The following is a 27,929-nucleotide window of genomic DNA, read 5'->3' on the forward strand; positions in this document are numbered from 1 at the left end:
CCTTCTTGCCTTCTCTGTCTTTCCTGTATAGAGAGAAACCTGGTATTGAGATATCCCAGTCATTACCCCCCTTGAACCACGTCTCAGTAACAGCCACTACATCTATATTCTCAGATGCCATTATAGCCTCAAGCTCATTGATCTTATTCCCTAGACTGCGAGCATTTGTAGACAAGACTCTGAGCTTGTCATTTCTTAACCTTTGTGCTACTGGCCTCTTCTGGCATTGTTCCGGGGGGCAGTCGGACTGCTGGATTATCACTCTTTTGCCCCCCTTTCCTAGTTTAAATGCTTCTTAGCAAATACTTGGAACTGTTCACCGAGGACATTCGTTCCCTTGAGAGAAAGATGCAAACCATCTTTCTTGTACAGTTCTTTCCCATTCCAACAAGAGCTATCATGAGACACAAAGCCAAACCCTTGGTTCAGACACCATTCACCAAGCCATACATTGAATTCCTTAATGCGCATCTTCCTGTCATGCTGAAGGTTATGCACAGGCAAAACTGCAGAGAATGAAACAGTTGATGCAACCTCCCGTATATCCTTTCCAAGTGTATGAAAAGCTTCTTTCACCTTTGAAACCTCATTGCAAGCCAGATCGTTTATCCCAAGATGGAGACTAACATCCACTTCCCTTTCCTGCTTTGCTTGCCTAACTATATTTAGGATCCGTCGTCTATCCCTGCTAGCGGTAGCACCAGGGAGACATCTCACAACACCATTCTCCTCAAACTTCACACCTCTTATGATGGAATCGCCCACCAACAGCTGCTTACTATCAATCCTCACCTTCTCCTTTTTGTCTTTGGCTGCAGTCTTACATACTTTAGGCATGGGAGATGATTGTTTCTCACCCACTGTGCTTGAGCCATCCTCCATGTTGCTCTTGCACTCGGAAAGTGCTGCAAATGAATTATGGAGAGCCACAGACTGTGGGACATGCCTTCTATCCACAACTCTCAGTCTACCTGAACCTACAGTAACCCATCTTCCATTTCTAGGGAGCCTCTGTGGCAGTGGCATTGCAATGTTCTCAGCCTGAGTTTGTTTAGTGGTTAATTTAAAAATCTCATATTTCAAAAAGGTGATTTCCTGCTGCATTATGGAGAGCTGTCTACAGATCAGACAGTATCCAAACCTTTGAAGAGTGGAACCTGAAATAAAAGCACAACAATTCCTGCACAGAATATAGTTTGGAGGTGGCAGCAGCATGAGGAGGCCACAGACTGGCAAGGTGACATAGTGTGGAGGTGTCAGCAACAGCATGAGGAGACCACAGAGTGGCCCAGTGACATAGTGTTGAGGTAGCAGCAGCATGAGGAGACCACAGAGTGGGTGATTTGGCAGCAGCATGATGAGACTACACAGTGGTGAAGATTTGTGAGTTGGCAGAAGCATGAGGAGACCACAGAGTGGCAAGGTGACATAGTTTAGAGATGGCAGCAGCATGAGGAGTCCACAGAGTGGCCCAGAGACAGAGTTGTGATTTGGCAGCAGCATGAGGAGACCACAGAGTAGCCCAGTGACATAGTGTTGAGGTGGCAGCAGCATGAGGAGACCACAGAGTGGTGATTTGGCAGCAGCATGAGGAGACCACAGTGGTGAAGTGGCAGCAGCACGAGGAGACCACAGAGTGGCACAATTACAGAGTTTGATGATGGCAGTAGCAGCATGAAGAGGCCACAGGCTGGCATGGGGACATAGTGTGGAGGTGGCAGCAGCACGAGAAGGCCACAGAGTGGCAAAATGACAGAGTGTGAAGGTGGCAGCAGCAGCATGAGGAGACCACAGAGTAGCCCAGTGACATAGTGTTGAGGTGGCAGCAGCATGAGGAGACCACAGAGTGGTGATTTGGCAGCAGCATGAGGAGACCACAGTGGTGAAGTGGCAGCAGCACGAGGAGACCACAGAGTGGCACAATTATAGAGTTTGATGATGGCAGTAGCAGCATGAAGAGGCCACAGGCTGGCATGGGGACATAGTGTGGAGGTGGCAGCAGCACGAGAAGGCCACAGAGTGGCAAAATGACAGAGTGTGAAGGTGGCAGCAGCAGCATGAGGAGACCACAGAGTAGCCCAGAGACAGAGTTGAGATTTGGCAGCAGCATGAGGAGACCACAGAGTGGCCCAGAGATAGAGTTGTGAGTTGCAGCAGCACGAGGAGACCACAGAGTGGCACAGAGACAGAGTTGTGAGTTGGCAGCAGCATGAGTAGAACACAGACTGGAACAATTACAGAGTGTGGAGGTGGCAGCAGCAGCATGAGGATACCACAAAGTGACCCAGAGACAGAGTTGGCAGCAGCATGAGGAGACCACACAGTGGCACAATGACATAGTGTGGAGGTGGCAACAGCAGCATGTGGAGACCTGAGTGGTGAGGTGGCAGCAGCATCAGGAGACCCAGTGACAGAGTGACCCGGTGACAGAGTGGGGTATAACTCTGCTGAATGGTGACAATTCAGCTGTCACTACTCAAGCAAGTGAGCATGCAGCAAGCCATTTGCGCAAGTGACTCGGAGGGACTCTCTTCCTCCATCTCCACTGCATACTGCCACGGTGTGCCTGGGTCATCTGCCTTGTCTTTGTCATCTCCCTCTTGCTCCTCCTCTCCTGTCACCTATGTAGAAAAAATACCCATTTCGCTACTCATTGCTTGTGCTCCAATGTTCTCCTCCTCCTCCTCCTCCAGTTCAGCCCCCTTAGGGCTCATGTAGCTATGAGATGTAGGCACCCCTTTTCCAGTCCCCCAACCAGCCAGATTTACCAGCATCTGTTCCAGTATATGAAACAGTGGAATGACGTTGTTCATCCCATGGTCCTTGTTAGTGTTGAGAGAGTATGCTCGGCCGAATACCTGTTCGGCTCGAGCATTGCTATGCTCGGCATATGGCGGTGCCGAGTACTGCATGTGCTTGAGCGCCATGCTCTAGTCTCCTCCCCGCACGTTTCACAGCTGCTAAGCAGCCAATAAACGTGCAGGTAAGTAATGCCATCACTGTAATGCCAGTAGCCATGTTGGCTACTGGCATTAAAGTGATTGGCTGGCCAGAACGCATCATCGGGTGCTATATAGCACCCGATGACGCGGGTTCGGCTCATTGCGAGTCAGGGAGAGCTGCGGTTAGGAAGGGACAGATAGTGTATGGAGTTTGTAATCGCAATTTATTCAATTTTAAAACGTTTCAAAGACCCAAAAGTCCTTTTGTTAATCTTGCAAAGTAGTCCGATTTTTTTTCCATACTTTATGATTTTTTTTCTATAGAGGGTGTCTGCAGTGACTTGTGACATCTGTTCAGCAATACCTTCTGTGTACTCAGGGGTAGAGATAGGAAGAATATTATTGAAAACAATTATATATTTTCTATAATTTATACACATTTTTCCTATAAATGGTCTCTGCAGTGAATTGTCTCATCTGTGCTGCAATTGGGTGTGTGTTTCAGGGCCAGATATTGGGCAAAATATTACTGACAACAAATATATTTTTTCCATAATTTATCCACACTTTGCCTACAAATGGTGTCTGCAGTGAACTGTTACATCTGCGCTGCAATAGTGTGTGTCAGGGGCAGATATTGTGAAAAATATTAGTGAAAACAATAATATTTTTTCCATAATTTATCCACATTTTTCTTTTAAACGATCCCTTATAACATATAATATTTAATATGAAGAAGGCGAGCATTAAGGGACGGGGGATTGGCCGTGATGCTGATGGTTCACGCAGAGGCCGTGGCCCTGGGTGCAGTGAAACTGTGTCTGCTGCCACAGGACAAGAAAAACAATCATCCAAGACACCTACAGTGCCTTGCAAAAGTATTCGCCCCCCTTGACTTTTTTCGTATTTTGTTACATTACAGCCTTAAGTTAAATGTTTTGTTAATCTGAGTTTTATGTTATGGATCAGAACACAATAGTCTAAGTTGGTGAAGTAAAATGAGAAAAATATATAAAAAAAACTATTGTTTTGAAATAGAAAACAGAAAATTGGCATGTGCGTATGTATTCACCCCCTTTGTTAGGAAGCCCATAAAAAGCTCTGGTGCAACCAATTACCTTCAGAAGTCACATAATTAGTGAAATGATGTGTGCAATCTAAGTATCACATGATCTGTCATTACATATACACACCTTTTTTGAAAGGCCCCAGTGGCTGCAACACCTAAGCAAGAGGCATCACTAACCAAACACTGCCATGAAGACCAAGGAACTCTCCAAACAAGTAAGGGACCATGTTGTTGAGAAGTACAAGTCAGGGTTAGGTTATGAAAAAATATCAAAATCTTTGATGATGCCCAGGAGCACCATCAAATCTATCATAACCAAATAGAAAGAACATGGCACAACAGCAAACCTGACAAGAGACGGCCGCCCACCAAAACTCACGGACCGGGCAAGGAGGGCATTAATCAACGAGGCAGCACAGAGACCTAAGGTAACCCTGGAGGAGCTGCAGAGTTCCACAGCAGAGACTGGAGTATCTATACATAGGACGACAATAAGTCGTACACTCCATAGAGTTGGGCTTTATGGCAGAGTGGCCAGAAGAAATCCATTACTTTCAGCAAAAAACAAAAAGGCACGTTGTGAGTTTGCGAAACGGCATGTGCGAGACTCCCAAAATTTATGGAGGAAGGTGCTCTGGTCTGATGAGACTAACATTTTACTTTTCGGCCATCAAAGAAAACGCTATGTCTGGCGCAAACCCAACACATCACGTCTCCCAAAGAACACCATCCCCACAGTGAAACATGGTGGTGGCAGCATCATGCTCTGGGGATGTTTTTGAACAGCCGGGACTGGGAAACTGGTCGGAGTTTAGGGAAAGATGGATGGTGCTAAATACAGAGATATTCTTGAGCAAAACCTGTCCCACTCTGTGCATGATTTGAGGCTAAGACAGAGGTTCACCTTCCAGCAGGACAATGACCCCAAACACACTGCTAAAGCAACACTTGAGTGGTTTAAGGGGAAACATGTAAATGTGTTGGAATGGCCTAGTCAAAGCCCATCTCAATCCAATGGAAAATCTGTGGTCAGACTTAAAGATTGCTGTTCACAAGCGCAAAACATCCAACCTGAAGGAGCTGGAACAGTTTTGCAAGGAGGAATGGGCGAAATTCCCAGTGGTAAGATGTGGCAAGCTCATAGAGACTTATCCAAAGCGACTTGGAGCTGTGATTACCGCAAAAGGTGGCTCTATAAAGTATTGACTTTAGGGGGGTGAATAGTTATGCACATTGACTTTTTCTGTTATTTTGTCCAATTTGTTGTTTGCTTCACAATAAATAAAAAAAACATTTTCAAAGTTGTGGGCATGTTCTGTAAATTAAATGATGCAAATCCTCAAACAATCCATGTTAATTCCAGGTTGTAAGGCACCAAAACACAAAAAAGTCAAGGGGGTGAATACTTTTGCAAGGCACTGTAGCTTCATGTCCCAGTTTGCAGGGCGGCGCAGGACACCACTCTTGAAGTCAGCCCAGTGCAAGCAGGTGGTCGGTTGGATTGCAGCAGATAGTGCTTCCAGTCGGTTAAGCACCACCCTGTCTTCCACCAAGTCCAGTCTCAGTAGCCAGGAGTTTGGTCCACACAATCCTCACCCTGATCCTCCTTCCTCCCACCATTTACAGTCTGGCCAAACAAGTGATCCCACACTTGGATATTCCGAGGACCTTTTTGCATTGCCATTAATTGATTTGGCCCTCTCGCCAAGCACGCTTGAAGAGGAACCTAAGATCTTGTGCCCCGATTCCCAACCTCTTTGAGCATCCAGAGTCACAAGAATATGATGCTGGGGAATGGCAATTAGTGTTTAATGAGGGGGATGATGATGAGACACAGTTGCCAATGACTCAACCGCAATTACTGTCTCAAGAGGTTGAGGAAGAGGATGACACACAGTTGTCAATCACTGAGGTTGTGGTTAGATCAAAAATCAGGAGGATGATCAGAGTGAGGAAGTGGAAGAGGAGGTGCTGGACGACGAGGTCACTGACCCAACCTGGGAAGGTGGCAACAAGCCGAGCGGGGAGAGCAGTACAGAGGGGGAGGAATCTGCAGCACTGCAACAGGCTGGGAGAGGCAGTGTGGTGGCAAAAGGTAGAAGGCGAGCACCACCAAACAGGCCCGCAACTGTTCCATGGAGCACCCCCTTGCGTAAATCTCACTTGCCGAGGGGTAGGTGTTAGGCAGTATGGCGCTTTTTTGAGGAAAGTACGGACGACAAAAGAATAGTAGTTTGCAACCTGTGCCACACCAAAATGAGCCAGGGCGTGAACACTAGCAACCTCACCACCACCAGCATGATCCACCACATGTCATTAAAGCACCCTAATAGGTGGGCCGAACGCCTGGGTCCACAATCTGTGTCTGCGGGTCACACCACTGCCTCCTCTTCCCCTGTGTTACGTGCTGGCCAATCCCCTGTCAAAGATGCAGGCCTGGATGCCTCCCGCCCTGCACCTGGAATTTTAAAAGCACCATCAGCGAACACATCCACTTCCCTGTCCCAGCGTAGCATCCAAATGTCATTACCACAGGCATTTGAACGCAAGCGCAAATACCCAGCCACCCACCCACAGGCCATGGAACTAAATGCGCAGCTTTCCAAATTACTGGCCTTGGAAATGTAGGCTTGTGGACACTGAGGGCTTCCGCAGCCTGATGTCGGTGGCCGTTCCTCGTTACGCATTCCCCAGCCGTCACTTTTTTTCAAGGTGTGCCATGCCAGCCTTACACCAACATGTGTCCCTTAACATCACATGTGCCCTGACCAATGCAGTTACTGGGAAGGTCCACTTAACCACGGACACATGGACAAGTGCTTTCGGCCAGGGACGCTACATTTCTCTGACGGCACACTGGGTGAATGTTGTGGAGGCCGGGAGCGACTCGTACCCTGGGAAGGCACAGGTGCTACCGACGCCAAGGATTGCGGGCCCCAATTCCAGGGTTTCCGCCACCACCTACGTTAGTGGCTTCAACTCCCACTTCTACTCCTCCGCCTCCTCCTCCACTTCCACCTCCAAAGTATTCGCGTGCAGCACCAGTCATTCATCAGTCGCTAGCTGGAAGCAGTGTAACACTGCAGTGGGGAAGCGGTAACAGGCCGTGCTGAAGCTGATCTGCCTAGGTGACAAACAGTACACCGCCACAGAGCTGTGTCAGGGGATAAGAGACCAGACTGAGCTGTGGCTCTCGCCACTCTACCTAGAACCAGGCATGGTTGTGTCTGATAATGGCCATAACTTGGTGGTGGCTTTGGAGATGGGCAACCTTAGACACATCCTATGCCTTGTCCACCTATTCAACCTTGTGGTTCAGCGGTTTCTAAAAACATACCCCAATTTTCCTGAGCTACTGGTGAAGATGCGCCGCGTGTGTGAACATTTCCGCAAGTCACCGACAGCTTCAGCCGATCTGTCAACACTGCAGCAGCTCGTGAAATTGCCAGCTCACCGGCTGTTGTGCGACGTGAGCACTCGCTGGAACTCGACGTTCCACATGTTGGCCAGGCTTTGTGAGCAACAGAGGGCAGTTGTGGAATACCAGCTGCAACATGGTCATTGCCTTTCCAGTCAGCTTCCGCTAATCAGAAGCGAGGAGTGGGCATAGATGTCTGACCTCTGTGAGGTTTTATGCAACTTTGAGGAATCAACACAGATGGTGAGCAGCGATAACGCTATTATCAGCGTCACCATCCCACTTCTGTGTCTTCTCAAATGCTCGCTGCTCACAATTAAGGATGACGCTGTGCATGTGGAAGAGGTGGAAATGGGGGAAGACATTACACAGGTTGATGATAGCCAGACCACCCTCAGTTCGTCTTCTCACCGCGAATTGGAGGCTGAAGAGGAGGAGGAGCAGGAGACGGTTGCCTCAGCTACAGCTACATTCTATCTGTTCTGCATGGGTGGGCAGAAGAGGAGGAAGAGGATGAGGAGATTGGGAGTGATCCTCCTGATGATGACAGCGAAGTCTCGCCTGTTGGTACTCCAGCACACATGGCTGACTTCATGTTAGGCTGCCTTTCCCGCGACCCACGCATTAAATGCATTCTAAATAACACGGATTACTGGTTGTTCACCCTTCTCGACCCCCGCTACAAAGAGAACATCTCATCTCTCATTCCTCTGGTGGAGAGGACGAGCAAAATGATGCAATACCAGAAGATCCTTGTTGAAAAATTGCTCCAAAATTTTCCATCTGACAACGCTGGCGGCAGAGTCCATACTTCCTTGGCCAATCGAGGAGGGGAGACAAGGGGAACACACAGCAGTTCCAACAGAGGCAGGGAAACACTCTCCAAAGCCTGGGACAGTTTCATAAAAACCCGCCAGCACCATCACCCTGATGCGCAGCCTACTGCCACAAGGGGATAAAAATCTTGGAAGATGGTGAAGGAATACATAGCAGACCGTGTCAGCGTCATTAATGATCCCTTAGTGCCTTACAACTACTGGGTGTCCAAGCTGGACACGTGGCACGAACTTGCGCTCTACTCTTTGGAGGTGCTGGCCTGCCCTGACGCCAGCGTTTTGTCTGAGCGTGTATTTCGTGCTGCTGGTGGCATTATAACAGATAAGCGTATCCGCCTGTCAACTGAAAATGCTGACAGGTTGACTCATAAAAATGAACAAGGCCTGGATTGCCCCTGACTTCTCTACTCCATCAGAGGAATGCTGATGAACATAAAGGCACTTTACATGTGTTGTTTTTAATGTAGTTAATAGACTGTATTCCCATGCACCCCTTCCACCACAAACTAGGGTATATGGTTGAATCTTCCTTTTCTCATCCTCATCCTTCTCTCCAGTCATATCAACATGCATTGCTTATTCGTCACATATAATACCCTTGCATATATGGCCTTCGAATAAAAATTTTTAGAGGGTCCGCTCACCAGCAGACCCTCACATATAATTTTTTAGAGGGTCCGCTCACCAGCAGGGCCTCACATCAAATTTTTTACAGGGTCCGTTCACCAGCAGGCCCTCACATATAATTTTTTAGAGGGTCAGCTCACCAGCAGGCCCTGACATATATTTTTTAGAGGGTCCGCTCACCAGCAGGCCCTCACTTCTAATTTTTTACAGGGTCCGCTCACAATCAGGCCCTCAAATATAATTTTTGACAGGGTCCACTCACCTGCAGGCCTGCAACTCCAATCTTTTACAGGGTCAGTTTACCTGCAGGCCCAAACCTAAAATCTTTTATAGGGTCAGCTCACCTGCAGGCCCGCAACTCAAATATTTTACAGGGTCAGCTCACCTGCAGGCTCACAAATCAAATCTTTTACAGGGTCAGCTCACCTGCAGACCCGCAACTTAAATCTTTTACAGGGTCATCTCACCTGCAGGCCCGCAACTCAATGTGAATGATGCCCTCCTTTATGTGATATACAGGTTGTATCGGAGTGCCTCAATTTTTGGCAGTACTTGCACTTTATATACAAGTAAATATACAGGGAAGAATGTTTTCAATCAATTTTTCCTATAAAATTGATTATTTACTTTGGTTTTGTGCGTAAAACCTAATTAGATTGTGGGCCTGGTGATCAGTTTAAGGCCTTTTAAGCAGCATCAGCATGTCGGTGGGTAATAATTCAATTAAGAATTATTAATTATGGTCATAAAAATAATTAATCATAAAAAAATAAAATTTATAAAATTTGTCATAAATTCTTAAAATCATGACCTGGTGAATTGTAGACAACCTAATTGATACAATTCACATCTGAGTCCGACTATTTCCTCAGATAAATAAGTTCTTTTTCACGTGAGATGATGTTAATGATAAAATGTAGGTCTGCATTATACAATAATACACAGGTATTATAAAAATATGCAGATTTATTGGTTACAAGGTTATAAACATATATAAGTAAATAAACACTATGATACGTGCAAATGAATATATATATAGCGTTAATATAAAGCATTACAAGCTTAACAATACATGTGAGTGGAAATAACTCGTCACATTAAACACAAAGCTATTATTAGGTTAGGATATCAAAATATGAACATAAGTTATATACATTACTTCTGTTCAGAGAAAACCTCATGATATCAGGACGGGCATGTCTAATCCTAGACATCAATATAAAATGCTAAATACATTCTGCCCCCCCCTAACCAACTACACATCACATGACTTCCAGATGGGCAAATCCATCCAAGGATATAACTTAGAAGAGATAACTGTATCCTTCCGCCCCATCCTGGACTATTTTCACACATATAACTTTGGTAAGACTATTAAGACAAATAACAGGGATCTAGGATCTTAAATGGAAAGGATTTGAAACAAGTCCTTCCTGTGGGAATCCATCACTTAGCTTGGCGAAGAATGTTCTATCAATATATATATATATGCAATTATTTAATGCTTTGCTAGATTATGAGTCTAGATTCTTCTGCAGGTAGAATGAAGCCTCACAATATCCTAAGACTACATCTCAATATGGAGATGATCAATTAATTTAATTATTTATTTATTCGCCAATCTAGATGGTATAATTTCACCCACACTATCAAATTAGTCTTAATAAAATTAAATATAATTTTCTGTGTCTCTTACCAAGTCCTAGTAAGAATCTCACTTCTGCTCCTAGGAAAGCTGGGTGGTCCATCATAGCGCATCTCATCATGGCTTTCATTTTGATAGACTCCTCTAGAGAGCTCAACTTCTCTCTTTCCCTTTCTTCTTTCTTTCTCCCTGTGTATGGCCTATGATCCCAAACTTATCAGTTAGACACACCTTCCTCTTTTGCAACTTTCCAATCATTGTCGGATGGGCGTGACCATTGATAAAAGATGTGACATCATAACCTTACCCAGAATGCACTTTTGCTACTGTTGTAATGTCACCTACTGATACATAGGTGCCACTGCTGTATAAGCTATCTGCATCATAGTATAAAGGGTTAACTTATGTAAGTCTGAATATACATTTTGACCTTAGAAGCTTTAATTCAAAGCTATAGGGATTAATTCTGACACTTGTAGCAATTAGAGGCAGACCTCTAGGCGTCTCTCTGACAGTTTCTCACACTGCTAATTTATGGATCGTAAATAGCCTTGTTTTCTCACAGAGATATCAGTACCTCCTCTGTCATACCAAAGATGTGATTAATCGTTACAAAACACACATCTTCACAGACACTCTTCTTGAGACAGATATTCCCCTAATGAGAAATATATATATAATATACTAGATACATGTTGTCTTTGTAACATATAACAATATAATATAAACAAATATATATATATGTCCTACTGATTGTCATATGCTAAGGACTAAGGCTCATTAAATGAATATATGAATTATATATTTTGCTTCATTAATAAATGCCTAATTGTATAGGTAATTATCACCAGCTGCATAGAGCTTATCTTTATCTCCCGTCATAAATTTGTAAGTAGACAAGGAGGCATTTTCTCAGACTGGTACATTCATGAGAAAAAAATAACACTAAAGCTTTGTGTGACCTTAATTTGGCCTACTCAAGACATACAAAATTGCAACTATAGTCGAGCATGGCTCTCAAAGGCAATGAACATCCATTTTGACAATAATGAATTGGATATCAATGCATTTACCTATGAAAAGGCACAACAAGCAGCAGCATGGTGATAAAAATGAGTGGCAAGGTGACATGGTGCAGAATGAGGAGGCCACATAGTGGCACAATGACTGAGTCTGGATAAAAGACTAAGGCCACAGAATGTTTAGAAAGATGCAGATGCAAAGAAATCTGTGGAGCTGTATCACGGTCACCTGCAGATTAATGCAGACCAGGGGCGTAGCTATAGGGGAAGCAGAGGAAGCTGCAGCTTTGGGGCCCTAACCCAGAAGGGGCCCATCCAGGAGGAGGAGGACTAAACGATTTGGTCAGGGCCTCCTCAGCAGTATTACGCAATGAAATTACATACAGTGACAGTATAGACAGTGTATAAAACGGATGGAGCAGCTGCCGGCCCTGGTCTGAGAGAGCGATCTTTACTAGCCACAGGAATGGGGGCGGCATGAAAGGAAGGGGTCACTAAAAAATTACTGTGGGATGGAGCCCCATTCAAAAATTTGCTGTGGGGCCCAGTCATTTCTAGCTACGCCACTGATGCAGCCCACAAAAGCAAGTTGGGTTTATCGATTCCAAAACCTTAATAAAATTGTGGGCTTGGTGATCAGTTTAAGGCCTTTTAAGCAGCAACAGCAGCAGAAGCATAGTGATAAAAATGAGTGGCAAGGTGACATGGTGTGGAGATGGCAGCATGAGGAGGCCACATAGTGGCACAATGACAGAGTCTGGATAAAAGACTGAGGCCACAAATCTGTAGAGCTGTATGACGGTCACCTGCAGATTAATGCAGCCATCAAAATCAAGTTGAGTTTGTCAGTTTCACCTCAGCTCACCAGCAGGCCTGCACCTAAAATCATTTACTGGGTCAGCTCACCTGCAGGCCCGCAACTCAAATCTTTTACAGGGTCAGCTCAGCTTCAGGCCTGCAACACAAATCTTTTACTGGGTCAGCTCACCTGCAGGCCCGCAACTCAAATCTTTTACAGGTTTAGCTCACAGGCCCTCGCATAGTATTTTTTAGAGGGTCAGTTCACCCTCAGGCACTCGCATATAATGTTTTACAGGGTCAGCTCACCAGCAGGCTCGCACCTAAAATCTTTTACAGGGTCAGCTCATCTGCAGACCCACAACTCAAATCTTTTACAGGGTCAGCTCACCTGCAGGCCCGCAACTCATGTTGCCTTGCTTTGAAGTAGTAGCCGTAGCTCTTTATCAGGCTCCCTCTTCGAAATCGAACAATGATTCCCCGTTACTTGTGGTCACTATGTTAGGCGCATAAAAGAACATCAAAAGTTAATAAGGAAGATGTCCAAATGGATTGTGGACATCATGGGGACATGCGATCAGGCAAAAGTTATCTAGAGTCAACAAAGCGGCAGCAGGGCCTCTCCTGTATAATGTTTCCTCATCCAAAATACTGCAGTGACATTCCCTGTAATTTTTTATTACTCATTCCAATAACAGGGCAACTAAGAGTCCTGTATTGTTATTTATCGTCACTACCTCCACGAGTCGGGAGTGTGTGATTTGCACGCCACCCGCTTGCCTTCCTTGGATGTGGTAGCTGTTTCTCAGGCTCCCTCTCCAGAATCAAACACTGATTCCCTGTTACCTGTAGTTTACAATGGTTTTGAGCTGACAATTACATCGAAAGTTGATAGGCCAGACATACAAATGGATCGTCGCCGTCACGGGGACGTGCCATCGGCCCCAGGTTAACTAGAGTCACCAAAGAGGCAGAAGGCCACCGCCCATAATGTTTTAGATGGTCAGATCAGCAGGCTCTTGCTCCTAATGTTTTTGAGGGTCACCAGCAGGCCATCAATCATAATTTGTAAAGGGTGTGTATGATGCCCTCCTTTATATGTAGCAAAGGGTGTATCTGAGTGCCTCTTCCTTTTTTGGCAGCACTTGCACTTTATATACAAGTAAATATTCAGGAAAGAATGTTTTCTATAAATTTTTCCTCTAAAATCGATTATTTTTCCTTGGTTTTGTGCATATTATTTACATTATGTAAAAGTGGCATACTATTTGGACAACATAGTTCCCAGCAGCGACCAGCGAGCCCGAGCCCCCGAGCACCCAAGCACTACGGTGCTCGATCAACACTAGTCCTGGTGACTGACAAATAAGGTGTCATGCATAAGCTGCCACTGGCTGACATCGAAGTTACACAGGGGAGTACTCCTGTTCGCTTGGATCATCAAGAAATCGTTTATGACCTTTTTCTGTTCGCATAGTCTGTCCAACATATGGAGGGTGGCATTCCAACAGGTGGAAACGTCGCATATCAGCCTATGTTGGGGGATGCCGTTCTGTCGCTGCAGCTCAAGGAGGGTGTGCTTTGCGGTGTACGAGTGGCTGAAGTGCATGCAAAGTTTCGTGGCCATTTTTAGGATGTCTTGCAGATGTGCAGCTTAACAAAAAACAGTCACACCGCCGAGTATGTGATTTTACCCCCAACACTCCGCACTAACTGACTGCTACTGCAGCTGCCTCCATAAACCCCTGCACCACTACTTTCCAGGCAGGTATGCTCCTGCAAAGCAGGTGATCTACCCCGCGCACATTTGGCTACAGACCTCCCACTGCTGCCACTCTGCTGACTCCCTGCCACGCTACCGATTTGCTGGCTCACGGTCAAGCTGCCACCCTCTTCTCCTGATGGTGATGAAGCCCCTTCATCACCCGGCTCCCAATTGCGATCGGCTACATCATCATCAAGTACTGTCTGCATGTCACTGATGTCCTCCTCAATGGTCTCTGAGCCAGGAGCCTGACCGCTCACAACACCAGCTCTCACGCCACTCTCCTGATCACTAGATGCCGCCATACAGCATGAATCGGTAGATGTCTCCTCCAGATATTGGTTGGGCAGTAGCTGCTGACTTTCCTTTAGTAGCTCGTCCTCGCTGTATAGTGGAGCTGAGCCCACAGCATATAATACTTCTCTGGCTGAGGGAACAGAAAAGGACAGAGTCAGTTTGAGGACAGGTGAGTGCACAGGGCCTGCTCCCAGGTCATGCCAACTAAGAGTTGTGTCTGACGAACCCACCGACTCTTCGCTGGGGGTGTCTTATGTCACTTGGAATGAAGTGGATGATCGGCTACATCATCATCAAGTACTATCTGCATGTCACTGATGTCCTCCTCAATGGTCTCTGAGCCAGGAGCCTGACTGCTCACAACACCAGCTCCCACGCCACTCCCCTGATCACTAGTTGCCCGCCTACTGGATGAAGCGGTGGATGACTCCTCCAGATATTGGTTGGGCAGTAGCTGCTGACTTTCCTCTAGTAGCTCGTCGTCGCTGCATAGTGGAGCTGAGCCCACAGCATATAATACTTCTCTGGCTGAGGGAACAGAAAAGGACAGAGTCAGTTTGAGGACAGGTGAGGGCACAGGGCCTGCTCCCAGGTCCTGCCAACTAAGAGTTGTGTCTGACGAACCCACCGATTCTTCGCTGGGGTTGTCTGATGTCACTTGGGATGAAGTGGATGACCGAGCCAACCATTCAAGAACTGCTGGGTTGCTGGTCAAGACACGACCACTAGATGTCACCGGGAGCTCAGGCCTCTCAAAGTGACCCCTGCTGCCTGCGCCCCCTTACTCTGCTGCGACCTCTTCCTGGGCTAGAAACATTTAGGCCTCTGCCACTCCCCTGTGCATGGCCTGGCAATTCTCTGTCTGACATACTGTTAGATCAAATAAATAAATAAAAAGGAAATTAATACACCCCCAAAAAAGCTGCAATTTTCTCACTTCACCACACAACGGCTAATAAGCCCCTTTTTTTTTTTTTGCACTAATATACCCCAAAAAGGTTTTAAAACTTATAACTGCACCGCTGAATGGCTAATAAGCCCAATTTTTTTTCCACTTATACACCCGAAAAAAGGCTTTAGAACATATAACTGCACTGCACAAGGGCTAAAAAGATGTAGAAATATTTCCTAGTAATACACTCTGTTAATGGCGGTATCACACAGCACTTGCACCACAATAACAAGCAAGGTTTCCTGGAATTACAGAGGTATCCTCTATTGCAAACCTGAAAGCAGCAGTATAATGGCAACTTGGATCCCCAGTCAGTGCAGCAAGGTGTAATAGGATTGTTCCTATTACCCAGGCTGTACACTCCCCTAGTGCACCCTGTTCTGCTTTAATACTGTGGAATAATTCCTCCCTATCCTTTCCCTGAACTTCTATTGAGCAAAATATAAGTTTTCAAGTCTTTCCTAGTACTGTCCCTAATGCCTGCTAATGTCTCTCCCTGCACTAAATACACTGGAAAATGGCTGAATCCAACATGGCTGAGGCTATTTATAGGGCTGTGACATCACAGGGCTGGCCGGCTGCTGATTGGCTGCATGCATGGCATTATGGGTGATCCCGCATTCCGAGAGTTCTTTGCTCCAAGTGCAGCAGCCATTTTAGGAAAAAATGTGATTCGATACCACGAAGCAGGGCCGGCGTCAGCACCCGGCACACCCGGACAAGTACTGGGGCCCACTGCTCCTGGGGGGACCCACTGTGCTCACTCACTCCTGCAGCTGTGTCCTGGTCTTCATTAAAATGCTTGTTCTGAATTCTAAGGCAGCTTACCCCAGCAATGCAGACAATTTTCGCCATGTTCACTGCTGGGGTGGGCAGCCCCAGGACTCAGAACAGGGTAGCTAGAGTTTCTTACCGGGCTAAAGGACCTTCCTGATGTCATCCGCCCATGTGACCAGTGGGGGAGGAGCCGGAGGAGCAGAGAGCTGTGTTCCTGTACAGAGAAGAGTAAGGCTGGAATGTGGTGAGGCCTAGCTGTGTGTGTCTGTCCCTGTGTGTGTGTGTGTGCCCCTGTGTGTGTGTGTGCCCCTGTGTGTGTGTCTGTCCATGTGTGTTTGTCTAAGGCATTGCTTAAACTGCATACCACAGTCTAGCCAGTGCCTAATGGGTTACAGTTTAGACTGGTACATGTTAATAATTTCTTTTAAACCCCAGTCCATGTCTCCTCAGTACTGGGAATCAGTCGGAGTCATATTAGAAGTCAACAAAAGTTTGGAGCATAACTAAAGGTATAATTCCCTTTTAATGTCCCCTTAAAGGGCTTCTGTCACCCCACTAAACTCTTTTTTTTTTTTGGGGCACTTATAATCCCTATCCTGCGATATAGCTATACATTATTTTATTAATCTTTTTCTTTCTGTAGATATGCCAAAAAACATACTTTTATAATATGCTAATTACCTGTCTACCAGCAAGTAGGGCGTCTACTTGCTGGTAGCAGCCGCAAAAAACCGCCCCCTCCTCTTGTTGATTGACAGGGCCAGCCACGATCTCCTCCTCCGGCCAGCCCTGTCAGCATTTCAAAAATCGCGCGCCTGTGTTCATCAGGCGCACTGAGATAAGGAGGCTCGCCTCATCAGCACTCCCTCAGTGCGCCTGCGCCGATGACATCACCGAAAGAGAAGACGTCATCGGCGCTGGCGCACTGAGGGAGTGCTGAGGAGGCGAGCCTCCTTATCTCAGAGCGCCTGCGTGGAATGAACACAGGCGCGCGATTTTTGAAATGTTGACAGGGTCGGCCAGAGGAGGAGATCGCGGCTGGCCCTGTCAATCAACAAGAGGAGGGGGCGTTTTTTTTCGGCTGCTACCAGCAAGTAGACGCCCTACTTGCTGGTAGACAGGTAATTAGCATATTATAAAAGTAAATTTTTTGGCATATCTACAGAACGAAAATGATTAATAAAATAATGTATAGCTATATCGCAGGATAGGGATTATAAGTACCCAAAAAAAAAAAGAGTTTAGTGGGGTGACAGAAGCCCTTTAAGGTGGCCACACACATTAGACAGAAGTTGTTTGATGATCTCACCATCGCATAAGTGTCTGTCCATATGTACAGTATGTGACTGTTCCTGTGTGTATGTCCCTGTGTGTATCTGTCCCTGTGCGTGTGTGTTCCTGTGTGTGTCCCTGTGTGTATCTGTCCCTGTGCGTGTGTATATCCCTGTATGTGTGTGTGTCCTGTGTGTGTCCCTGTGTGTGTGTCCCTGTGCGTGTGTATATCCCTGTATGTGTGTGTGTCCTGTGTGTGTCCCTGTGTGTATCTGTCCCTGTGCGTGTGTATATCCCTGTATGTGTGTGTGTCCTGTGTGTGTCCCTGTGTGTGTGTGTCCCTGTGAGTGTGTGTGTCCCTGTGTGTGTGTGTCCCTGTGTGTATCTGTCCCTGTGCGTGTGTATATCCCTGTATGTGTGTGTGTCCTGTGTGTGTCCCTGTGTGTGTGTGTCCCTGTGAGTGTGTGTGTCCTGTGTGTGTCCCTGTGTGTATCTGTCCCTGTGCGTGTGTATATCCCTGTATGTGTGTGTGTCCTGTGTGTGTCCCTGTGTATGTGTGTCCCTGTGAGTGTGTGTGTCCCTGTGTGTATCTGTCCCTGTGCGTGTGTATATCCCTGTATGTGTGTGTGTCCTGTGTGTGTCCCTGTGTGTGTGTGTCCCTGTGAGTGTGTGTGTCCCTGTGTGTGTGTGTCCCTGTGTGTATCTGTCCCTGTGCGTGTCTATATCCCTGTATGTGTGTGTGTCCTGTGTGTGTCCCTGTGTATGTGTGTCCCTGTGAGTGTGTGTGTCCCTGTGAGTGTGTGTGTCCCTGTGTATGTGTGTCCCTGTGTGTGTCTGTCCCTGTGTGTGTGTCCCTGTGTATGTGTCTCTCCCTCCTGTGTGTCACCATCACCATGCCCACAGTGTTCCTATGCCTTGACGCAGCTGCATCAGGATGTTCTGTGCAGGGCAAGAAGAATATGGAAGAGGAGGCAGTGCCGATAGTATGGGAGTGACACAGGGAAGCACACTAAGGACGTAGGTAACACTACCACATGATCTACACTAGTGTTATCTATGATTTTACATAACACTGCAGGTAACACAACCACATTATCAGCACTAGTGTTATATGTGGTTTTTACATAGGACTGCAGGTAACACTACCACATTATCAGCAATAGTGTTATCTGTGGTTTTACATAGGACTGCAGGTAATACTACTGCATGTACTCAGATAGCCATCACTGTGTTATCTGTGTTGTTACATAGGACTGCAGGTGATATCAACTATATTATCTGTACTCGGAGACTTTATTGCCCAGAGGCCCACATGAACCTGGAGCAGGCCCTACCACGAAGCATCAGGAAATTCTGATTTGGTGTGAATTACATTTTTCCTGAAATTCGGATCGAATTCCACTTCATCAACTTCGATTTGCTCATCTCTATAAGCAGGGCCGGATTAAGAGCATCATGGGCCTGGTGCTGAAGATTTTAATGGGACTTTTTTTTAATAGGAAATGAAAACGCAACACAGAGCAATTTTTTATAACACAAATAAAGTGCATCTGTCATATGTTTTATGCATATGAAATCACCAGCATAGCTGAATAGATGTTGATGTATCAATTCCTTGCATACCTTTATAGAATCTGTTCTTTAGCCTTTACTTAGCTTAAAAAAGATAATAATGTTTTAAGTAAAACACTTATGGGGGCCCAGAGTGTCAAAAGAGGTGTGGTAGTGGGTCCTCTGTGCCCTCCAGACTGTAACACCTCTCCCATGTGAAGTCACGACCGCACCTTTGGTTGACACCAACGGCTCACTTGACAGCGACGTGTTGAGATCCTGCGCATGTGCCATGAATGGGTGAATGGGGATTGCGGTACACAAATTTGGAGTCTGTAGGAACCTGAGACTGGGCATGCACCGCAATCCTCATTCACAGCGCATACGGGATGTGTGTGTGTCAAAGAAGGCGCCGGCCCTGTCATCATCTGACAGTCGGCCTGGTCCTTCTAAGCGGGCTGCGGGCAGCTGCCAGGCGACTTCAGCGAGGCTGAGGCAGTGGTGGATCCAGAGCCTGGTCTCGGGAGGGGCACTTCCAGATTATTTTCTGTCCGCCGCCACAAGACTACACAGTGTAGCGGTATACTGTATATTGTGTGGCACAGTGTAGAGGTATACTGTATATTGTGTGGCACAGTGTATGCTATATGTGTATAACAAACATATTTCACATAAAAACTTACAATGACTTGGCTTGGCCCTTCAACACTTGGCCGGGGGCTCGGTGGAGCTGATGATGTGTTTTATCCTAATGAGAAAGATTTCATAACAAGGATTTGGAGAAGGGGCAGAGGGATAGCAGAGCAGGGGGAGGCTGGTGCTGCTACTAGGGGGCTCATACCATGGGGGAGTAATAAAGCCCACCATAATGCCCCCCCAATAGAAATAATTCTCCTTATAATGTGACAGTGCAAAAAATACCCTCTTGTAATGCCCCCAGTTGAGCTAATGTCCCCATAGTGCCCCCATAATGTGCCAGTATAAAATACCCCTATATAGTGCCCCCAGTAAATGTTCCCATAGTGCTCCTCTCCGCCCTTCCTCCTAGTGGCCCCCATAATGTACCAGTAAAAAATGCTCCATATATAGTGCCCCAGTAGATGCACTCAGTGTCCCCCATAATTTGCAAGTATAAAATACCCCTTCTTAATGCCCTGTAGATGACCCCATAATACTCCTCTCCCCAACAGTACCCACCACAATGTGCCCCAGTATAAAATGCTATTGTACAGAGCCCCCCCATATAAAATACCCCTTCTTTGTGGCCTCAGTAGATGCCCCTATAGTGCCCACCAAGAATGTGCCAGTAAAAAGTGCCCTCAATAATGTGCCATTAAAAAGTGCCCCCAATAATGTTCCAGTACTAAGTGCCCCCATAGATGCCCCTCAATAATGTTCCAGTAAAATGTGCCCTCATAGATGCCCCCCAATCATGAGCCAGGAACAAGAGCACCCCCCAATCATGTGCCAGGAACAAGCATGTGCCAGTAACAAGAGCCCCTAATCATGTGCCAGGAACAAAAGCACCCCCCAATCATGTGCCAGGAACAAGCATGTACCAATAACAAGAGCCCCCCATCATGTGCCAGTACAAGAGCCCCCCCATCATGTGCCAGTAACAAGAGGCCCCCCTTATCATGTGCCAGTAACAAGAGGCCCCCCATCATGTGCCAGTAACAAGAGGCCCCCCCCATCATGTGCCAGTAACAAGAGGGCCCCCATCATGTGCCAGTAACAAGAGGGCCCCCCCATCATGTGCCAATAACAAGAGGCCCCCCCATCATGTGCCAATAACAAGAGGCCCCCCATAATGTGCCAGTAACAGGAGGCCCCCCATCATGTGCCAGTAACAAGAGGGCCCCCCATCATGTGTCAGTAACAAGAGGCCCCCCATCATGTGCCAGTAACAAGAGGCCCCCCATAATGTGCCAGTAACAAGAGGCCCCCATAATGTGCCAATAACAAGAGGGCCCCCCCATCATGTGCCAGTAACAAGAGAGCCCCCCATCATGTGCCAGTAACAAGAGGGCCCCCACATCATGTGCCAGTAAAAAGAGGCCCCCCCATCATGTGCCAGTAACAAGAGGCTCCCCTGTCATGTGCCAGTAACAAGAGGCCCCCCATGCCCCATCATGTGCCAGTAACAAGAGGCCCCCCATTATGTGCCAGTAACAAGAGGTCCCCCCCATCATGTGCCAGCAAAAAGAGGCGCCCCCCCACCATGTGCCAGTAAAAGTATTGTAATACATATATATATAAATTAAAAAAATCTTATACTTACCTCCATGTCAGCGATGCGATGCAGGTCTCTTCCGGCCTGTGTCCCGCGCTGTACAGCTCAGGCGGCGCGATGACGTCATTGCGCCGCCTGCACCAGCCTCTGATAGGCTGCCGGCACTAGGCAAATTGCGGGCTGCTGCTGGGCCTATTTTCATGCAGGGGCCTGGAGTGGAGCTGCAGCTCCATCCGGCCCTACGTTAATCTGGCCCTGTCTATAAGTGATAAATGAGGACCAATAACTTAATTTTTCATTGAGATTGAGGGAATGAAGCTACCACCTACTTGTGAGTATCGGTATAATGCCAGTAGCTGAGCCATGGGCACTGTAGTTGATGAACCCTGATCTCCAATAAAACCAGCCACGTTCCTCTTTCCTCTACAGGAATAATTGGGGACGGTCATTCCTGGTCCTGATAGAATCTGTAGGACACTTTTCACTGCTTTCTTACTGTTGGAACATGAGTCATATACATGATATCCCAGAGAGACATTAGGCAAAATTGTCTGATCTTGGTTAATTTCCTCAATGGCGAAACGGAAAGTCAGAAGATCCTTGTAGTACTGAGGTACTGGTCTGTAGAGAGGAGATAAAATGTCAGTTGTGAGTGGTGACTGCTGGTTACAACATAAGCAGTGTCATGAACTGTAGGGTTGATGCTGCTGACCTTGTCTCTACTCTGGTAATGTCATGGATGAGGTATGTATAATTGGGACAGAACCTGGGTAAGGTTTATTTAGATACTTAATTTACAAATGCCTATACAGGCGTTGAACCTATCTTGCCCCAGGTGTGAATTGCCCCAGCTGCCCATTGACCCCTGAAGAAGCCAGAGATCTGGCAAAACATGTCGGGGGGCAGTCTTAGTTTTTAACTCAGCACTCCATTCCACTGAAAATCAGTTCATAGTAGTCCGGCTAGCCTACTCTCCATTGTTAGGTTTACCCTAGCCTATAGGCACGGCATCAAAAGCCGTGCTGTACTCAAGCTTGCAGAGACTCCTGCTTTTAGGACATTTGTTAGCTTTCAAGCGCATTTGATGACTCAAAGTGTGGCTTTCATAGTGGGTTCATGCACCACGGTTCCCACACAATACGGTTGGATTGACAACCTTATGTAACTACTAACAGCACAGCAAGCATTTGCAATGGCTGTACTTTAAGCACACTTGGTGAGTCAAAGTGCTGACTGCATAGTGGGCTCATGCACCACGGTGTCCATACTATTTGGGTGGATTGACAACCCTGCCTAACAGGTAGCAGGGCTGCAAGCATTCAGAAGGCAATACACTGCCTGCAAAGTGACAAGGGTGAGAGATAGTGCACATGCTCTCTCCCTCAATTCACTGAACATTTTCCATCCACCAGTGGAGTGGTGACTGGATTTTTAACCTCTTTTGTTATTTTGGTTCGTTAATCACAATTAAATAAGCGTACTGTGTTCACGTTCAGATTTTAATTTTAGTACTAATAAAAGCAAAGTATTAATTCACACCTGGGGCAAGATAGGTTCAACGCCTGTATAGGCATTTGTAAATTATGGATGAGGTATAGGAGGAACACCACACTGACAATCGGGAGGGAAAGGGAAAGCCACTAGGCCTCAATGCTAGGGAAAGGAAAAAGTCACCTCCTAGAGAACCCTACTCCTGACTCTGACTCCTAACCGTATGGGCACCCTTGAAGGTAGGAATGCCCATACCCTGGAACCTGGGACCCTGGAGACCCTAAAGATCCCTATGGATATTGGCAGGGCTGAGACAACCCATTCCTTCCCAGATGAAGAAACAAGAGTCTCCCTGAGGCCTAGTAACAACCAACAAGGGAAAACAAAACACAAACAAACGCAACACTTAACTTCTGTAGTGAGATGGACAAGCAGGAACTCCAGAGAGGACCACACACCAGCTCTTCCAAAACTAAATGAAGCTATCTAACTGCACAGTCAGAAGGGTGGGGTAAGACTAAATAGGGTAGAAGTAATGACTACTAAGCTACACCTAAAACAAGGGATGTGGTCATTAACAACAACAACAACAACACTGAATCAAGAGTAATCAAAGAGGCTGTTAGATTCCTCCACGCTCCGGCAGTCTCCTTGATCTCCTGACATCTGTCACAGGAGGGATTGTGACAGGTAACTTGGCTACACATCCAGCACTACTATATTCAGTCATTACTCGGCTACACCCTGTGTGCAGGAGAGCAATGGTTAAACTCTTTCCTGGTACTGAGTTCGGCTGCAACGCTGAGTCTAATGTGAAAATCAAGATCTGCTATACAGATACTTCAACCTGCATCTGTGCACGGTGCTAACATAGTATGACAATGCCGTTTGTATGGGTTGACTTTGTATCGGAAAGATAGCGCTATGCAAATTGCGTACAAATGTCCATGTCACAAACATTTATTAAATGGACGTTCCTGGGATGACAATCGTTCATTTCATAACTGTTGCATCTATATACACCCAGCTGTCTCTCTCAGTGAGTTCTGCCATTTAGCTGCCTGAGGATCAATATTAATTTCACATTTGTATTCTTAAAAAGATCCGTCCAGTTTTGGGTGTTTTGCCTCAAATAAAGGGGAATAGTTGAGTTAGGGGATAAAGAATAACTTCACTCCAGACCTTGGTAAACTTTCTGTATAAATCTTTTTATTGAACATTAAAGTATAAACATTTTGATTGCACATGTACATTACAATGTATAAATCATCCAGCTTACTGACATAAATGAGAAGCATGACATATGAAATTAAGAGCTAAGGAAGAGAGGAGTATTTAAATAAAGTACAATAACATAAAATATGAATAATTAAATAGATAAGGATTAGTGTTGGGAGAGCATGCTTGGCACATCGCAGTGTTTGGCCGAATATCAAATGTACTAGTAGTAAGTATTCCTATACAGCCGAAGTCTAATTTTTTATTTTTTATTTCTAAAACAGCTGGCTGTGCAGCTCTATAGTGTAGTGGTTAACATTCTAGGCTGTAATGTAGAAGGTTGTGAGTTTGAATCCCATCAGAAACTTTTCAGAAATAGAGGCTAAATTAAATTTATATATGTTATATTTTTTTTAGTAATTGTAAAAAATGTGTAATTACTAAAAAAGAATATATATATATATATATATATATATATATACAGTATATAGATAAAATCATACTTCTGAACTACTACTGATGTTTTAGCCATAATATATTTACATACATTATAATATATTATGCATTCTAAATATATAATAATATATGTAAATATATTATGGCTAAAAACTTATATATATGTTTAAATTAAATTTAGCTTCTATTTCTGAAAAGTTTCTGATGAGATTCAAACTCACAACCTTCTACATTACAGCCCAGAATGTTAACCACTACACTATAGAGCTGCATGGCCAGTTACTGAAAAAAAGTAAGTATTCCTATACAGCAGAAGTCTCTTTTTTTTAAAAAAGTAATTGGCCATGCAGCTCTATAGTGTAGTGGTTAAGATTTTTGGCTGTAATGTAGAAGGTTGTGAGTTCGAATCCCGACCAAAACTTTTCAGAAATGGATAAATTAGATTTAAATACACTGGCCCAGATTCAGGTAGATTTGCCCATTACTTACACCTGAGCCGCTCAGCTGAATTTCTCTGCGCTAGAGCAATTTTGCCAAATTGCCACCTGATTCAGGAATCGTTTGTTCATTTAATTTGCTCCTGTTTAAGGCAAAGCTGAGGGCGCAAGGCCGTGCAAGTCAAAGTGGGTGTGCCCCTATGTAAATGAGGAATTTTCGGCTCAGCAGAGGTTTGCTAGCATAATTTCAGGGCAAATCCTGCTCAGCTGCTTGCACTGAGCAAATAAATAGGAGCAGACTTGCGCAGGTTCTTTGCTGAATTTCATCCTGCTTTTTCCTACCCCCCCTGAGCAAGGAAATTCAGCCCTTTTGCAAGACATGGCACCTCCCAAAGGGACCCAAAAAAGGAAGGCCAACTTTGTGGCTGCAGAGATGGACATCCTGATTGCTGCACTCCAGCAGCATAAGGAAGTCCTATATGGTGCCCAGCGGGCAAACACCACCATTGCCCAAAGGAGGGCTATATATGAAGCCATTGCCCTGGACATCAATGCCCTGGGTAATGAAGTGCGTACCTGGGATGACATCCAGAAGAAATTAAATGATATGAGGCGCAGGGTCCGTGAAAAACTGGCTCTTATCAGGAAGCATACCGGTGGCACGGGAGGTGGTCCGCGATGTATGATCCGGCTCAATCAGGAGGAGCAGCTTATTGCACAAACGTTCGTGCAGGAGCAGGTGGAGGGACTTGAAGGGTACGACTCCACTGTTGGGAACTTGGGGACTGGTAAGTTATTTTTCTTTCATATCTGCTGTGCATCATGGGAGGGGGTACAAGTGAACATATTTGTGGGTAGAAGTGAAGATGTAAGTATTATTTTTCTTTTATATCTGCTGTGCATCATGGGAGGGGGTACAAGTGAACATATGAGAAGTGTGTTGCACCAGCAAAATATGTCGTTTTGGTGTCATCCACAGGTGGTGATGAGGAAGAAGAAGCTGGGCCGTCTTCGGCTGCGGCTCGACCCAGCCCATCCAGACCAGAGCCAGGGGTCCAGTCAGGCCCCATGGACATTCTGGCTATGCTGGTCCAGGAGGAGATCATACCGGGGCCAAGTATGGAGGAGCAAGTGGTATTGGAGGAGGATTCCTTTTTCCTCATCCAGGAGGACTCTGGCTCCCTCCAGGAGGATACCACCATCCCTGTGCAACCCACCACCCCCCCGCCCAGCACGTCATCCCCCTCCAGGGCAAGCCCCTCCAAACCAAGCCCCTCCCTTGTGGACCCCTCCCCTTCTCCCTCTGTCCGTGGCCGAGCCTCTCCTCCCAGGAAGGCTCTGTCCAAAACGAGGCATATATCCTCCAGCCTCCGTGACGGTCTGCTGGAGGAGCAGGCCCTGCAGACCCGCCATATAGGGGCCATGGTGGGAGAGGTGCGTCGTCTGGCGGACAGCATGGCATCCACCTCCACCTCTATGCAGCATGCCCTCACCCTGCATGAGGACCGGGACAAACATGTGGCACAGAGCCTGGGGGAAATTAGTGGCAACTCTAAGGCCATAGTCACCTGCTTGGTGGCTCTGGAGACCACACCAGCTTTGTTAAGCAGGATGACAGCTGCGGTGGAGGCCAATACCGCTGCTGTGCAGGCCAACACCGCTGCAGTGCAGGAGGAGGCGAGAGTTACCCGCCGGCATCAGCGGGATACCACCACCCGCCAAATGCGGATGTTGGCCCAGACCAACACCATCCTTGCCCGCCTGGCCAACGCCATGGAGGGCATGCAGCCACCACCTGCAAGGAGTGTGGAAGTAGGGGTTGATGCTCCTCCCCCCCCTCCTCCCCCCACCCCTCCATCCCCACCCCATGCCTCCTCCGCACCACGGAGATTGAGGAGCCAGAGCCGGGGCACCCTTGGCCCAAAGAAAAAAACAAAAAAATAATTTTATGTCTACATTTTTTTGCTCAACACAATATGATTTTTTTATTATTTTTCTATATGCTCAGGGTATGAGTTTTTTTTTTTTATATGCTCAGGATATGAGTTTCTATTTTTTTTATATGCTCAGGATATGAGTTTTTATATTTATTTGTAGTCCCTACACACGGTGAGGAGTGTATACTACAGTGTGACTGGTGTGTGAATGGGGGGGGGGGGGTGGCACTCCTGCTGGAAAAGGGGTGTCACCCTCTGCCATGTGAAAGGTGTATGAATGGACAGCAACATAATTGGAGCCTTGACGCGGCGTTGCTGCTCCCTAATACCATGGGGTATTGTTGGGTCTAATCCAATTGGGGGTGCATGTGTCGGGTGTGTGCTAGGGACTACAGTGGTGTACATACATGCATTATACTTGTGACAAGATCAGGGTGTGTTTAATGTGCAAAGAGACGTTCCACAAGACCATTCCGGATTGCTCTTCCCTCAGAAGATCCGGTAGTGTTTCTTGGGGGGGGGGGGGGTTGCGTGGTTCGGGGGTAAGGTCATTGCGTAGCTCAATGTGCATGCCCCTTCTTTGAGCTAAATTGTGGAGAATACTACATGCCCCTACGATTTGGCATACAAAGTTGGGTGAATACAATAGGGTCCCCCCTGATTTATCCAGACATCTGAATCGAGATTTAAGGATGCCAAATGTGCGCTCCACCACCACACGGGTACGTGCATGGGCTTCGTTATATCTTTCCTCTCCTGGTGTTTGAGGGTTACGAAATGGGGTCATCATGTGAGGTCCCAGGGCATAGGCAGAGTCACCTGGAAGGGAAAAGACAGGAGGATGTTAGTCGTGCATGTGCCCCTTGTGATGTGTGCATCAGGGGGGGGGGGGGGGGCAGTCATACCTGACACCCATGTCACTCACCAATCAGCCAGCTGTCTCCATACATGTTCTGGTCAAACTCGGTTGGGATGGGGCTGTGTCGGTAAATAAAACTGTCATGGCTTAACCCTGGGTGTTTGGCACGGACATGCCATATGAGGCCATGTGCATCCACAATCATCTGCACATTTATCGAATGCCAATGTTTCCTGTTGCAGTAGATATGCTCGAGGTGCCGGGGGGGGGGGGGGGGGGGGGGCGTAGTGCCACATGGGTACAATCTATTGCACCCACAGTGCGTGG

This window comes from Bufo bufo, chromosome 4 (assembly GCF_905171765.1).
Source record: "Bufo bufo chromosome 4, aBufBuf1.1, whole genome shotgun sequence".
Taxonomy (NCBI): domain Eukaryota; kingdom Metazoa; phylum Chordata; class Amphibia; order Anura; family Bufonidae; genus Bufo; species Bufo bufo.